This window comes from Apodemus sylvaticus, chromosome 13 (genome assembly GCF_947179515.1).
Source record: "Apodemus sylvaticus chromosome 13, mApoSyl1.1, whole genome shotgun sequence".
Classification (NCBI taxonomy): Eukaryota; Metazoa; Chordata; class Mammalia; order Rodentia; family Muridae; genus Apodemus; species Apodemus sylvaticus.
This window is the reverse complement of record NC_067484.1, coordinates 68,022,625-68,036,967: the sequence shown is the minus strand read 5'-3', so window position 1 is coordinate 68,036,967 and position 14,343 is coordinate 68,022,625.

Here is a 14,343-nt window from a genome sequence, read left to right as displayed (position 1 = left end):
CGCACTGGCCAGCATATTTTCCTGTTTGTATTATGAGAGGAAGTTGGTTGTGAGTCAGCAGACACAGGAACTATCAGCAAGCAGAGGAAGACCCCAGCTTCTGGGGACAGAGCAGGGGAGTGTGAGGAAGTAGGTCCCCTCTCTTCTTGCTGTCCCAGCTCAAGGAACAATTGTCATCTTCAGCCTCCTACAAGCCTCGCTCCCCCAGGACCTTCCCTTCTAGAAAAAGATGATAATAATAATTAATAATTAAAATGCCCATAATAATATCTACCAATTATTGAGAGCTGCCCGTGTCTCAGGCCCTGTGCAAACACTGCTTGGCAAACTTCAATTACTCATCACAATATTCACATAAAATAGGAAACTTTACGACCTCTGTTTTATAGATAAGGAGACAGGACCGTTAAATGACTTGATTGAGCTAGAAAGCAGAAGATTGTCCAAGTCACCCACAAACCCTGGACAGGACTCCTGAAACGGGTCCCTTCCTATGCTGGAGGGCTCTCTCCTTCCCTCCGGTTCTGGTGACCATGCTCCTCACCTTACAACTTCAGCTATAAGGAATGAAATTAATCAAGGCGCCAGCCGCTTCCCTCTGAAAACCATGAATTCCTGCTGTTAGACCAGCCTATGACAGGGCTTAGCAAGAGATCTGGGGATTTTCCTTAAACTGCATGATGGACGGTCTGTGACCCCTCCCCCTCAACCTCCGTGCCTTTGCTTTCATTGCTCTCCCAGACCCAGGCCCCTCCCCTCTCCCGAGAATTCCCCGGATCAGATCCTCTAAGTCTTTCCTAGGCCATCCAGTCTCTTGTTGGAAGCCAGCTGATCCCTCAAGAGAGGGAAATTACTAGGAAGTATCCTGCTAAGGTGCAGAAATTCCAACCAAAAGATTTTGTCTCTTTTTGGCAGCCGGGTAGAGCATGTGAACCCTCTTTCACATAATGTTTTAAAATGCATAAAACAAAATATATAGGGGTATGAAGGAAACCAATTGTATTGCAATAGAATTATAAAACTATTTTAATGTCACCTAGTAATGTATGTGCTTTTTTTATTAATGCTTTAAATAAGATCAAGTGTTAGGTTGATACCGCTCATAATTTTAAAACAGTAATGAGCATAAATGATATTTTAAAGATCTACAATATTGTGGTATGGAAATGTATGTGATTTCTATTCCTGACAAAGCTATAATTATGGCTAACATAATATAAATACGGCTTGTCATCACCCTTGTAGCTGAAGGGAATGGTAAATATCACCATTTTTTCTTCCTTTTAAGTTCCAAGATAAGGACACTGGGGTCAGGGCGGAGCCACAGAGGAAAGGACCCTGCTTCCTCTCTCAGGCTCTGCCCGCTCTTCCTCCACGCGGTGATCTGAGGTGGGTGGAAGCTTCTGGCCCTTGGGTTGTGTTTTCTTCTTTCTTTCTGCCCAAAGCATTCTCTCCTCTTCCTCTTACCTTTCTCTCCCTGCTTTCTCCTCCTCTTTTCTTTCTGTAATTAAAACATTTCTGTTTCCTGTGTCTGGATAGTTTATCTGATTGTATAGGAGCATAACTTGCACGCAGTGCCTGCAGAGCCCAGAAGAGGGCATCAGATCCCTTGGAACTAGAGTTACACAGACAGTTGTGAGTTACGGAGTGGGTGCTGGGAATCAAACCCAGGCCCTCTGGAAGAGATGTCAGTGCGGTTAATTACTGAGCATCTCCCCAGTGCCCTCTATTCTCTCTATAACTCCATTTCTGCCCCTCTAGTTCTGGTCTCCACACAGTCCACTTTGGATACATTTCTGTTACCCACCCCCACCCCCATTTCTGTATGTCTAGCCCTCTGGCTTCTGTCTCTCTGTGCATCTGGGTTCTCATAAGGCATTCCTGAAGGCGTAGAGCAGGTTCAAGGGGATTCCAGGAGCCTAGGCTCTGCAAGACAAGGAGAAATCTTTGACTCCAGAACAATGGTTCTTCACCTGTGGGTTAAAGCCCTTTAGGGGACTGAGCAGCTCTTTCGCAGAGGTTGCCTAGGATCATAGGAAACCACAGGTATTTGTATTATCGTTCATAACAATAGCAAAATTACGGTTGTGAAGTAGTGATGAAAATAACTTTATAGCCGGGTGGTGGTGGTGCACGCCTGTAATCCCAGCACTCTGGAAGGCAGAGGCAGGCAGATTTCTGAGTTTGAGGCCAGCCTGGTCTACAGAGTGAGTTCCAGGACAGTCAGGGCTATACAGAGAAACCCTGTCTCGAAAAAAAACCAAAGCCAAAAAGCCGAAAGAAAGAAAGAAAGAAAGAAAGAAAGAAAGAAAGAAAGAAAGAAAGAAAGAAAGAAAGAGAAAAAAGAAAGAAAAAAAGAAAATAATTTTATGGTTGAGGGTCATTACAGCATGAGCATCTGTATTAAAGGATCTCATCATTAGGAAGGTTGAGTACCACTGAGCTAGAGTCTCTGGAGGAGGAGTGCCCTAGAAACAGGCCAAGAGGAAGGAAACCGGCAGTAAAGGCAGGGTGAGAGGAGAGGTCAACACTAGAAGCAACACTAACGCCCCTGTGCGTGTGAATGTGGGCACAGCGGGTCTTTCCCACACTTCAGCGTGGACCTTTAATGCAGAGGCTCTGGGTGGGTGTCTTCCCTGTCCTCGTCCACCCATCTGACCATTGCTCAGGTCTCCTATGAGTCTTAAGGACAGGCATGGCTCAGAGCAGGCCTGCAACTATAAGAAATGAATGAATCCCAGGAAGGAAGAAGTTGAGGTGAGTGGATGGCTAGCTAGCACTGCTTGGAAAACTCTCTTCCTTTCCCGGAGGCCAGCTTGGAGTCATACAATAGTCAGATCGCTACCACCATCTATCCTCCCGGTAAGAACAGCAGGGCCAAGCTTGCCGAAGAGATAGCTGACCCAGGCGTTGAACAGCCTGTTCTGTGGAACCCAAACAGAAGCTGTAGGACCCACAAGAACCAAAGTCTTGATACAGACATAAAATATGAACAGGTCTTTCAAAGATGGACCTCACAGAAGGTCACGGAAGCCACAACAGCCCTTCTGAGCCACTACAAACTTTAGCCATTTGGTGCATCCTCCAATATGTTAGCTCTCCACGGCTCTTCCCCAAACCCACCCAGTCTTTTTCTATCCCATGTTTGTCATAGTGTGGTTTGATTTGGTCTCTGGTATTTTGCAGGCAGACAGAAAGAAGTGTGGTATTGGGAAATACTAGATTTTAGCTCTACCATAAGGGACAAAGTGGGTATTGATGAGCAAGAGATGGGTCACCACCAGCTCAAAGGGGCAGAACATCTCCTTCCATGATGACATCTTTCTTTTCGTCAACGCAAACAAGACTACTGGCATCTTTCTCTCTCTGAAACTTACTTTGTTTACACAAAGTAGGTGCCATATCGTGATTAATAACAAAGTATCCCTAGGCAGTGGTGGTGCATGCAAGAAGATCTCTGTGAGTTCGAGACCAGCCTGGTCTACAGAGCTAGTTCCAGGGCAGTTAAGGCTACACAGAGAAACCCTACCTCAAAACCAATACACGGGGCTGGAGCGATGGCTCAGGGATTAAGAGCACTGACTGCTCTTCCAGAGGTCCTGAGTTGTGGCTCACAACCATCTGTAACAAGATCTGACACCTCTTCTGGAGTGTCTGAAGACAGCTACAGTGTACTTACATATAATGAATAAATAAATCTTAAAAAAATAACAATACAAAAAGAATAAGGTGGAAGAGGAAAAGGAGAGAGAGAGAGAGAGAGAGAGAGAGAGAGAGGAGTCTTTACAATAAAACCTTGGCACTAGTTCAATCTTGCTCTGTTTCCTGAGCAAGTCACCTGACTCTCTATGCCTCAGTTTCCTTTTCTAAATAAATGGAAATACAGCAGGGCTCTTGTGAAGATCGGTCCATGGAAATACATGAGTAATGTGTGGAATGGGCCTGATTCACAAGTGCTTAGTAAGCGTCCCCGCTCCTTGTTACTGTCCTTACCCATCCATCACTTGCCTGGTAACTCTGGAAATATGTACCGCTTGCCTACTTAGTACCCCATCACCCTGGCACACCCCAGTGGCTGTTTGAATCAGTCTGCTTGTGGCTTCCCATTAAGGCAGGATAAAAAGAGGGACAATTAAGGGGATATGGGATGGAGAAGTTGAAACTGTCCCCCAGCTAAGAGTCAAGAATTAGCTGGGCAGTGGCAGCACATGCCACTAATCCCAGCACTTGGAAGACAAAGGCAGGCAGACCTCTGTTAGCTCAAGGCCAGCCTGGTCTACAGAGCGAGTTCCAAGACAGCCAGGGCTATACAGAGAAAACCTGTCTGAGAAAGCAAAACAAACAAAAACAAGAAAGAAAGGAGGAAAGAAAGGAAGGAAGGAAGGAAGGAAGGAAGGAAGGAAGGAAGGAAGGAAGGAAGAAAGAAAGAAAGAAAGAAAGGAAGAAAGAAAGAAAGAAAGAGAAACAAAGAAAGAGAGCAGGAATTGCGACACAATTATCATTTGCTGTGAAGGGTGTCTATGTATAGACAGTATTCTTTTTATAGAGAGAGATATCAAATAAAAATGTTAAAGCAACGAACCAAGCTTAGGCCTAAATAGCCCTGGGCTTTGAGTGTTGCCTGTCTCCTCCCAGCTGTGAACCTGCAGTTGACTATGAATTTTTCAAGAAACCCCATGCATGAGTCCCACGCTCAGCTCTTGAGAGGCACGGTTTTATTTTATCAGAGTGCAAGCCTGCTCAAGGCACCCCAGGGACCACGCTATGATTTCACCTACCGGAAAGAGTGATGGTGCTGGTGGTGGTGTGTTGTGTCTTAGCACCCCTTTGAGATTTAATTCGAGAGACCACTAAAACTGTGTAATATGGCTGCCGCTAAGATACTTAAGCGCGGCTCCCCCGAGCTCATGCTCAGGTGTATATACTGTCCATTTATTCCCTGAGTACCTGTCTTTCTACTACACCCCTGTTCAAACTTGTGTTAAGATCTCTTCTTAGTAACTTCCAGATGTTCTTCATATTGAACTGTGCTGAAACTCTTTTCTGAGGCGCTTTCAAAGCTGGCTTTACCTGAGTCTCAAAAAACAAAAAAAAAAAAACCAAAAAAAAAACCAAAAAAACCAAAAAACAAAAAAACAAAAAAAAACAAAGCCCAAAATCAAACAAAAAAACACCTTCCTCGGGTTCCTCTAGGTGGCAGTATGGAGCTGCGTTTTTAGCCCCCACCCGACTGCTGACATTATGGTCCAGTTACTCTGGTTACATTCCCCGTTGTATTTCCATCATCTCCCCAATTCCCAGCTGTCTTCTTGCCGGTTTCAACACTTTTGCTACTTTTTGTCCTATCTCCTGTTACTCCTGGAACACCTCCAAGCATCCTCTCCAGTGGCCTCTGGGTCTCCTTCCTTCCCCTGCCTTCATTCTCCAGAGGGCACAGACTTATTGGCCAAACTGGCTGGCCTTATAACCCCGGATTCTCCAGGCTCTGTACACCGCTGTCATAGCTGGAAGGGTTTCTATTGCTGTAATGATACACCATGACCAAAAAAGCAAGTTGGGGAGGAAAGGGTTTGTTCTGCTTAGACTTCCATATTGCTGTTCATCACCAAAGGAAATCAGGACAGAAACTTAAGCAGGACAGGAACCTGGGGGTGGGATCTGATGGGAGTGCTGCTTACTGGCTTGCTTCTCCATGACCACTAGCTCAGCCTGCTCTCTTATAGAACCCAGGACCACCAGCCTAGGAATGGTGCCACCCACAGTGGGCGGGGCCCTCCCACATTGCTCACAAATCAAGAAACACCTTACAGCTGGATCTTATGGAGGTTTTTCCTCAATTGAGGCTCCTCCCTCTGATGACCCTCACTTGTGTCAAGTTGTCACAAAACCACTAAGCCCATCAACTTTTTTTGTGGATTCTGGGGACACTGCTCATTCCCCGACCCCCCCCCCCCGTTTTGTTGTCTTTTTCTCGCTCTTTCACAGAGCATCTCTGGACCAGCCCAAGAGACAAAACATTAGCCTATAGAGAGCAGGGAAGGGACAATTCACCTAAGCATCCATCTCTACCCCCAGGACACATCATTACAGGTCAGGAAGGAGCTTCACAGGACTGACTCTATCAGAACAGTGTTAGAGGCAGCTTTCCTGGCTCTGGAGGTCTGGGGAGATGTTCTGAAAAGCTCTGCTTGAGTTGAGTTCAGCACCAAGGGTAGTTAAGTGGACTGGGTGAAGAGGATGTGCTAGGTAGAAGAGTTTACCAGTGCAAAGGCCCTGTGGTAGAAGCAGGCTTGGAAAATTTGAGAGAACAAAGAGACGGAACATGGGGGGTGGGGGCAGTACCTCAGGAGTTATTAAGTCATGCCTGCTTCTGTAGTTCTTGGCTGGGATTTGGTCTTCACCCCGTGAGCTCTGGGGAGCTAGTGAGGAGGTAAGAACAGGGTACTTGGGTTTGAAGTTTAAGAAATGGTGTCAAGGTTGCCCAGAGTCAATAATGCCCTCCTTACTACCAACTCCTCTGGCTTGAAGCCTGGGCTATTTCCCCTCAGGCCCCAGAACTGCCCTTTATCCAGCCCTCACTATGCTGCCTTCTTTGCATTTTTGTGACAATGAGGTCATCATGGGGGGAGGAGAGAGTTCCAGGCCTCTAAGCCTCCTTTATGTTGTTAGCTGGGATAGTGAGGGGGGAGGGATAGGAACAGGCATGAAACACCTCCCTTCCCCCATTCCCAACCCCACATGTGGGCCCAGTTCCTGCCACCCTAGGCTGTCAGCAGCATAGGTTGCATTAGAGAGAGATATTTGTGTGCAATTTTACTGCGAGACATTTTATGAAGGTCATGGAGTACTACAGCCACCACAAAATTCCTCTGGGGCCTTGGGCAAGTCTCTCTCTGAGACTCAGCTCCTCTATGCAGAATCTAATGACAGCACTGTTCAATAGAACTTTGTGCAGTGAAGGGCACGTTTCATATCTGTGCTATCCAGGGAGAGCCCCCAGGGCCACATGTGGCCAGGAGACATCGCAGTGTGGCTGGTCAGCCAGAAGAACTGAGTTTGTGATCTAATCGTGACTAAAGAGTCTCTTGTGCCTACGGCTGCCGTGTGGGACAGCACAGGCCGATCTTAAATGTCTCATTTGTGAATCATCTCCACATCATCCCCTGGAAAAACACCCAGCATCCAACCTCCCCTGACCCCACATCTGTATCCCGGACAGGTAGAGTATGCAATGACCTGGCTGGGCCTCCCCACATGCACCATTTTCTCTTCCCTTCTTTCTGTCTTGAAAATACAGAAGTGGGTTTTTCACAAGAGGCAGAGGGATGGCCGTTATGACCTGGGTAAAGAGCTTGGAGGGACAACTAGAACTCAGCATGACACACCCCACACAAATCCAAAGAAAGGCAAGGCCGGCCGGGTGCAGGGGGATGTTAGGAATGTTTCATGTGTGCTGAGTTCCCTGTCCTTCTTCCTTACAAACCCCTGTGCTGACCCTGGCCCAGTCCCTACTGGGCACAGAACTCTACAGGACTATGAAGCTTGATCTGGAGATGGGGTTGTGTCCTGGCCTTGTACAGTTTATGAACTGGGGCTTTGCGAGTACTTAGAAGACGGGAGAATATTTCACTCTGCTACTACAAGAAAACACACTAGACGGAGTAGTTTATAAACAAGAGCAATGGGTTTCTTACATCTAGACACTGGGAAGTCCAAGGTCTTATGAGGACTTCTCTCTGCACATGAGACAGTGTCTTGTCACTGCTTCTGCCGGAGGAAAGAAATGCTTCAGAGCTGGGCAGCAGCAGTGCACACAGGTAGTCCCAGCCCACTGAGACAGAGGCTGATCTACAGAGCAAGTTACAGGGCAGTCAGGGCTAGACAGAGAAACCCTGTCTCTAAAAACCAATAAATAAATAAATAAATAAATAGGTAAATAAATAGAACTTCAAAATGTGTTGATGTCATGCAAAAGAAGGGGCAAACTTTACAAGTCCTTTATAAGACACGGGTCCACTCCTAACCACCACTGAAGACCCTGCTTCCTAATGTGGTTGATTAGGTTCACCTGGGATTTTGTTGCCAGCATATTCAAACTCTAGCAGAGACTAGGCTAGGAGGGGGCTTCCCTCAGCCTCAGCTCAGGCCCTTGTGTATTCACCTGTGAACAGTGCAGGGACTGTCCTGTTCTTCTGGTTCTACCTTCTGTCTGACACTGTCTCTTACCCCAGTGCCACCTACCCACTCATGTCGTCATTGTCCAAAGCATAAGGGGCAGACCCTGGCCTCACCCAGGAATATACAGGCTCGAGGAGGTCCAGAGGCAACAGCGTCCTTTTCACCCTCAAGCTCCATCCCCCCCTCTCAGGAAGCTCACTGACCCTGGTATAAGGACAACTTTCCCTGAGCCTCATATTTTACCCCAGCTACCTTGACTCCTTTCTTGTCCCCACCTGCCTCTTCCCCCATCATGTCAGCTCCCTTACCTTCTGCACCAGGTAGCATCTGGTTGGTTCCTTCCCTCTGGTGTCTTGACTTCTTTGGCTCCAGCACCAATGCAGGAGATGTCAGATTCAGGTTCCCACTGTGACCACAGAAAGGAAACAGCCCACACGAAATACCTCTTCTTAGACAAGTCTTCAGAGCTGTGGTCAATATTCAGGTGGAATCCAGGGAAGATAGGCTTGAGGAAAAAGAAATAAATGACAAGAGAAGATGCAAGACAGGCTGGTGTCATACCCTGCAGGCTGGACTATGCCGTCCCATGAGCCTCAGGGACTCTGCTCCCTGGAGCACGGGATGGGAGTTCTCTCTAGGAGGCAAGGAGACAGCCCACACCTCTCAGCCACCATTTGTCTTCTGTGGGTCAGCGTCTCCCATGAAGTGTTTACCCCACCCTTCTGGGTTCTAGTATACAGTTTTTGGTGACACTTGGAAAACAGATTCTGCTCCATGCTTCTGTAACATTTCAGCTGGTTCTGGAAGTGGGCTGTGTGGATTGTTTTTCTGGACACAGCTGGACACAGCTCATTTGGACAAGGTCACCTGGGAAGAGGAACTTTTCCTCTTAAGTGCAGGGTTGCCTCCATCAGATTGGCCTGTGGGCAAGTCTGTGGGGGAAATTTCTTGATTAATGATTGGTGTGGGAGGGGCTGAGTCAGGTGGCTCTGGGTGGTATAAGAAAGGTCCTGGAGTTGTAGGATGGGAAGAGCTAGTCTTGCCTCTCACTGGTTGTAGCACTTGGGAGGGTTGAACCCCACAATTTCACTGGGCAGCACGGTAGAGCTGGCTCTAAGGTCACGGGTGTGAGTTGGCCAGCACAGAGGGTATGAGAGTAGGAGAGCTGACCCTGCTTCCTGGTGAGGGCAGCACTGGGTAGTCTAGCCAGGGCAGTAAGGAGAGCTCATCCTGGTGGTATGACTAAGGGAGAGCTAGCAGGCAGAGAAGCTCAGCTTCCCAGGCCCAGATCCAGGGCTTTGAGTTGGCCGGCCACAGCATCTACAGCATCTGTGAACTGCTGGGACACATAAAAGGGACAGTTCTGCTGTTCCAAAGCTGCAGGATCTCCATGACACAGGGCAACAACAAGATAACCAGGAGGAGTCTTGATGATGATCCAATATCAGTGGTGTCACAGAAGCCAGAAATCTCAAACCAGACCATTGACTTATTGCAATGAGCATTCTCAAGTGAAGATGTGTGGACAGAGGGGTGTATTGTGGGACACTCTGTGACACACTACAGCTTCCACAACAAGATGTTTTCTATATTTGCTTTGTTTATTTAGTTTTTGTTTGTTTGTATATTTTTTGTTTTGGAGGGGAGGTTGAAAGGGTGGAGGGTGGATTCAAGAGGACAGGGAGATGGGTGGGACTGGGGTGTATGATGTGACACTCACAGAGGATGAACAAAAAGTTAAAAAAAAAAGAAGGAAGGAAAGAAAGATAGATGGTTGGATGATAGAGATAGGCAGACAGACAGACAGATGCACCTGACCAAGCCATGAAGAGCAAGCCAGGAAGCAGCACCCTCCATGGCCGCTGCATCAGCTCCTGCCTCCAGGGTCCTGCCCTGTTTGTGTTCCAGTCCTGACTCCCTTCCTGATGAACAGTGCTGAGGAAGGGTAAGCCCAGCTTGCTTCCGTCATGGTGTTTCATCACAGCAACAGAAACCCTAAGACAGCCACAGCGTTTGTCACAGCAATAGAAAGCAAACTTCAACCTCAGAGACAGCAAGAAAGTAGATGAAGGGTTTGAGGAGAAAGGTTCACATTGATACAGCCCCCTTCCATGCCAGAGAGACTCCTCTCATGCCCTCTCCATTTACGTCTGTCTTCTGTATCAAGGTGTGGCCTTCCTGTCTTCTCTTCCAAGAAGGAAGTTGACACCCTCTGTACGGTCCTCTATAAGCATGCCTCTTCAAGACTATACCAGATATTGCCTCAGAGATGGGAGCGGCCAGAGGGTCAGGAAGCAAGCCACAGTCCCCAGTGCTGTCACTTTTCTGAGCCCATCATTCGGTTCATCGCTCCCCCCTCCCCTCCCCCTCCCCCCTCATCTCTGTCCCTTACCCTCAGCTGGTCCTTTGCAGAGCTGGGCACTTGACCACTGAGATTCCACAGGCTTTCTTTCGTGTTGGAGATGGCTGAGCTCTTGGCTGTGTGGTCCTTTCACAACAGTCATTGTTGAGGTTATCCATCACCAAATATGGCAGTGTGGTGCTACACGCCTTTCTTATTTTATTGCATCGATTGCATTACACATGCAGCCCCTGGCTCTCCATGGTCACCAGCAGCCATGACCCTCCCCGCCAATGCTTTTTTCAGGCTATTGGTCCAATAGCATTAAGGTGGCCAGGTGGCCCGTCCAGCTTCCAGTTCAGTGGAAAATGTCTGGGCCCCCTAGCAAAAAGGTTCTCCCTCCGTAGAAACTAGGAACCATACCAGTCAAAGGCAGAAGTTTTGGGGACAGAAACCAATTATTCTGAGAATTCAGGGGTGCGATATCCCACTTTCACTTCCATATCTAACTCCAAGATCTGAAATTTTTTTTAAAAAAAAATACTTTTTAGATGCTGAAAAGATTGCCCCATGGTTAATCGTACTGGTAGCTCTTCCAGAGGACCAGGTTCAATTCCCAGCCTCCGTGTGGCAGGGACATGGTGCACAGACATATATTCAGACAAAACACCTGTACAAATAAAAATCGAAAGAAATAAATAAATAGAAATTATCAAAAAAGAAAAGAAAAGAAAAAAAGGGGGGCTGGAGAGTTGGCTCAGCGGTTGAGAGCACTGCCTACTCATCCAGAGGACCAGGGTTCAATTCTCAACACCCACAGGGCAGCTCACACTGTAACTCCAGTTCCAGAGGATCTGACAACCTCACACAGACATACATACATGTAGGCAAAACACAGTGCACATAGAATAAATATAAACTAAATAAATAAATAAATAAATAAAGATTATTCCTCCGCACTTAGGAAGCAGAGGCAGGTGGATCTCTGTGAGTTTGAGGTCAACCTGATTTACAGATCATGTTCCGGGACAACCAGGGCTATATGGATAAACCCGGTCTCACAAAAACAAAAAACAAACAACCTCCCAAAACAAACAAACAAACAAACAAACAAAAACAAAAAAGGAGATACAATGGTTTTTAGAGAAAATATATTTTAAAAACATTTTTATTTACTTTGACACTGTATCTTAGGCGGGCGGTGGTGGTACACGCCTTTAATCCCAGCACTTGAGAGGCAGAGGCAGGCGGATTTCTGAATTGGAGGCCAGCCTAGTCTGCAGAGTGAGTTCCAGGACAGCCAGGGCTACACAGAGAAACCCTGTCTCGGGAAAAAACAACAACAACAACAAAAACAAAAAGCCAAAAACCAAAAAAAACCCCAAGATACTGTATCTTGATTATACTCACCCCAAGTCTCCCCTCTGACTCCCCCAATACATGTTTCTACCTTCCTGGGTTTCTGTTTGTTTGTTTTTAAGCTTTATTTATTATATGTATATCAGTGTACTGTAGCTGTCTTCAGACACACCAGAAGAGGGCGTCAGATCCCATTACAGACACTTGTGAGCCACTATGTAGTTGCTGGGATTTGAACTCAGGACCTCTAGAAGAGCAGTCGGGTTTTTAAGTGCTGAGCCATCTCTCCAGTCCCCCCCCCTCCCCTTTTAAGAACAAAACTAAGTCCAATTAGTGATGCCTGCATATGCTCAGGCAACCTACCAACTGCCACACTTCCAAGGAAAAATGACCTCCCCTCCCTAGCAGCTGACAATAGTTCCCAACTAAGGGCGAGGTGTCATGTCCTTCCCCTAAGAACCTGCAATCTCTGTGTAGAGAAGACCCAGTGCTATTTAGAACCTAGCAGAAGTTCCTCGAAGCCCAACTGTGTATGTTTCACCTTCCTGCCATCCTCTTCCCTGAGTGACCCGAGGCCTGCCCTCCTACTCCTCCTTGCCGGCTGCTTCTTGGTCATGAGAGCACATTAGAGTTAGGGTGATGAGCCTCTTAGTAACCACCCGTCACATGACCTCATCTCCGACCTCCTGCTTGCTTGTTTGGCTTTTTTGAGCCAGGGTTTCACTATGTAGCCCTGGCTGGCCTTGAACTTAGAGAGAATGACGCGCCTCTTGAGTGCTGGGATAAAAGGCATGTGCCATGCCTGGCTACCACGCATCATCTTTGACAGAAGAACCATGAACAAACAAGATGAGGCCAAAGCTGGAGAAGACACTGCTTTTATTAAGGACAAAATTTTACCCTCCAGGATAAAGAGAGGTTCAGTGCAGATGACCTGCCCCGCAGGCCTGAGCGGCCCTGGTGTATGCTAAAGGCAAGCGGGGCATCCAGAGAGGTAGAACTCAGTCAGCCTGGGGGTGGGGTGGGGGGAGCAGCCAAGCTTGGTTAGTGTGTAGCCTCCATCCCGAGCACCTTGACCGCTCTCTGGATGTGCAGACAGACGCTCCCTCCTGCAGTTACACCCTTCTGTCTGTCTCCTTATGGAGAAGCTCCTGGCCACAGGCGCTGTGAAGGGGGTTACTTGAGACCCAGAGGTTTGCATATTCAGTGCCCACCCCCAAGTTTCTTTGTCTTGTTCTTAGGAATCAGGCCCCTGCCAGGTGGTGGTGTTGTCCTAACATTCTAGGAAAGCTGAGGCCGTCGGATCTCTGAGTTCAAGGCCAGTTTAGTCTACAGAGTGAGTTCCAGGACAGCCAAGACTAGGAACTCAGAGAGAGACCTTATCTCAAACAAACAAACAAACAAACAACAAAAAAGGAAATCAGGTTCCAAACACACCCTCCTTTATTTCCTAGGAGTCATGGAATATCCATACTTCTTCCACTTTTTTGTTTTGTTTTGTTTTGTTTTGTTGTTTTTCGAGACGGGGTTTCTCTCTGTGTAGTTCAGGCTGTCCTGGAACTCTCTCTGTAGACCAGGCTGGCCTACTTCTTCCACTTCTGAGGAGAAAAAGTCAGTGCCCGGGGCCGCTGTTCTGAGGGTTCCATGCTGGCACTTCCCTCAGCCCCTGTCCTTTCTGAGAGCCTCAGCAGTGGCAGCAGGCCCCTTCCAACTCACCAGCAAAGCACACTCAACCTCTAGAATCCGGCTGGCCTTTCTTCCTTAACTATCAAGTGGCCACAGGGACTCTCAGAAGGCTCCTTGCTGTCCGCTCCTATTCAAAGGGTCTTTGACTTTTACTTCTGACTCCTTGGGAAGTGACTCCTCACCTCTAGCCCCTCACCTCCTTTTATACTCTAGCCAGCCCTGGCCAGATGGGGGCAGGTTAGAGTACTGCTTTCCCAAGGGTTTCATACCCCTCTACTCATATGGGGTACGAAATGGCCACAGGTCTTGCTCATGAAGTGCCCCTCATGTGCAGGCATTGTGCTAAACGCTGAGCTAGCACCAGGGTAGAGAAAGAGGGGGGCATAAGAGGCGGGGTACAGAGTTCAAGGAAGTCTCAAGGTTATGTAATTTCCAAGTCTTAAATGTTATCCCCTGGGCCCTTTTTAATAAGCGTGTCACCTGTACCGATAAGCGCGTCTCCTGTACCGAATCCTTTCATCCTCACAAGCAAATCTTATCACCCCATTGTAAAGATAAGGAAACCTATTGGGGTCAATTTTCCAAGGTCACTCTGTTGGTATTGACACAGCCATGTTTTTCTCCCTTTCCACAATTAAGATGTATGAGTCTCATAATCTTCTAGACTATCTCAAATTCCCGGGCCCCCTTTGACTGGGTTCCATCGTGTATACCTCTGGGCACAGGCAAAAAGGGCAGGCATTTCTTGCAAATAGCCGCAGGAAGGGGCTGCGGCCAAG